Source organism: Alosa pseudoharengus, unplaced genomic scaffold, assembly GCF_046254945.1.
Source record: "Alosa pseudoharengus isolate Yale_2024_CS ecotype anadromous, Long Island Sound unplaced genomic scaffold, YU_APseudo_1.1 YU_APseudo_1.1_scf_15, whole genome shotgun sequence".
Classification (NCBI taxonomy): Eukaryota; Metazoa; Chordata; class Actinopteri; order Clupeiformes; family Clupeidae; genus Alosa; species Alosa pseudoharengus.
Window position 1 is genome coordinate 15,581,931 of NW_027468620.1, and position 2,500 is coordinate 15,584,430.

Consider the following 2,500-nt stretch of genomic DNA (forward strand, 5'->3'; position numbering starts at 1 on the left):
TCCGTCTGCGTAGCGTAAAAATAGACAGGTCATTTTTTTTTTCTTTTTACGTAAGTGCCGCCATCACATCTGGCATTAATTATATTGTAAGCAAATTTTTGCAGCAGACACTACGTGAACAGAAAGCTTCAGTTACGTGTAGCCTCCCTGTCAGAAAACAATGACAGATAAAAAGCTCATGTTCCTTCCATCTGACTAAAAATAGATAGAAATACACATTTGTCTCATGGCATGTCCATGGGTGTTCCTCAACAAGGCCACTCGACTGTGGGTTCCATGCAGTATCTTGGTGACTGGAGGGCTATATAGCATCCTGTCGTTAACAGTAGGATTCAATGTGAACTGAGATACATTCGCGTTGCTTTAGGTGTCCCACCGCCTTGTAATCAAGTACGGAAAATGCCTAGAAGAGGGCGTGAGGGTGCCGGGTGCTGATTACTGGCTTCCTGTGAGACTGTTCGTCACTTCATGGTGATGCACCCCGCTATTAGCCTGGGGCATTATTTGGCAGCACATCTAACATCATCTCTGAATGAGGGAGCACTATGTTGCAAGCCCTGGTCAACCAAGCCAGCCGTAACATTTTGTACAAACGACTTCCTTTCACAATCATAAATGAGTCAAGCAATTCTGTGGGCAACTGTGTGCATGTGCATGTGTGTGTGTGTATGTGTGAGTAAATGTCTCTGTTTTAAGTCTATTCTGTGTTTAGTTTAACCTGATGGACTGTAACAATTTTTTGAAGACAGTGAAAAAGTGTTTTCTTATAAGTCTCTCTCTCTCTCTCTCTCTCTCTCTTTCTGTGTCTATGTGTATGATTGTGCTTGTATGTGTGTGTGTGTGTGTGTGTGTGTGTGTGTGTGTGTGTGTGTGTGTGTGTGTATGTGTGTGTGTATGCTCATACGGATTTAATAGATCACAGACTCTACGTGTTTTGCTTGTACATGGCATTCTTTCCCACTTGCTCAGCTCAGCTTCAGACTAGGAGGACTGGGACAAGGAGGACTGGGAGGACCTTGTTGATAAACACACCATCACTGCTCGGCACAAACACTTAGGGGAAAGAGTGATTTCAGGAGAACTTCGTTAAATTGTGACCAGACAGCCCCGAATGACCATTCCAGAGATGGTTTACAGTACTATCTCGTTTTACCTCACGATGTTCACACGTCACTCAGTTCAGTCTTTAAAATAGCCACAGCTCTAGAGGTGTTTTAAGAATCCTCTAACTCTAAAGTGTCCCTAATCAGAAGAGATTGAGATTGGGCAAGACAAAAGGGGGCGTTAGGGGAAACAGTAAGAACAAAAAAACTATGGCTTTGAGAGTGTAGCATGTCAACATGCAGGCAGATATATATACAGAGAGAGAGAGAGAGAGAGAGAGAGAGAGAGAGCGATAGAGAGAATCTTGAGATCTAAAGCTGATGCATGCCAGACGATGGGTCCTCTTTCACCACCAAACTACTGTATTCAACACTGTATGCACTGAATGCTGTATATACTCTGCATCGCCTGAGGGGAAGAGACATTAACACCAAAGATCCTTGATTACTAGCAAGATAGAGCATAACGTAATTCGTTAGTATGGGATCAAAACGGGACAGTTCCGGTCTGCATAAGTGGGAGTGTCACCTTACGTCACTAAATAAAAGGCTTCGCTTTAACCCTCTCTATTAACACTCTTCAGGAAGTTAGATAAGTGTGTGAGGTCTATCATTCGGCTTGAGGGTTAGCGGAGTTTGTGGTTTGGCATGAGTCAGGTACCGTACCACAGACCTCGTCCCAGCTGCCTCTTTTCCAAGTAAGCCTAAGTGGGAATTTTGCAACTACTCTGATGCCAGTCACACTGGTTCCACAGATGCTTTACCGTAATAGTGCCCACTGTTTAGGAGCGTCCGACGTGGGTTGTGCCTGAAAACAACTTCCAACACTGGTGCCAAACGTCTGTATCATTTCCCCTGGCATTGTACCAAACCTGTTCACTTCACCATGTTTTAACTAGGATAACTCTGTGACACTGTTTACATGAATAGATCTCAAAAGGCTTAGCTGTCAGCTGCTTCCTGTTTAGACCTATCTGTGTTTGGCATCAGGGGCCTCTGTGTTGCATATCTCTGAGTGGGTTTCAATGGCTGCAAAGTACACAAAGCCACTCAAGACATAACTACACACACACACCGACACACACACACACACACACACACACACACACACACAAAGAGATGGGAGACAGAGAAAAACGTTCAAGACAGAGAAAGACGTTCAAATGTGATTTTAAAAACATCTGAAACATTTACATTATCTGGTGGATCTCAACCCCTCCTCTCGCTGCCTCACCTCACTGTCTCCATGGAAACGTACCCATAAAGCACTGAGTGTGATGCCCCACTGGCTGACCTTGCTCATGGTCTGGGCAGTGAGCCAACGTTCCAAACATTTAAGCAACTAAGGACCCTCGCTCTCCCCTCCCCTGAACCACTGGCTCTGATTCATAAATTAA

At 44.5% G+C, this 2,500-nt stretch overlaps 1 protein-coding gene across 1 annotated transcript in view; it reads right to left on the reverse strand.

The window, feature by feature from the left end:
* Positions 1-2,500, reverse strand: part of LOC143124291 (transmembrane protein 150A) — a 34,132-nt gene that overhangs the window by 9,935 nt on the left and 21,697 nt on the right. The window lies entirely within an intron of this gene.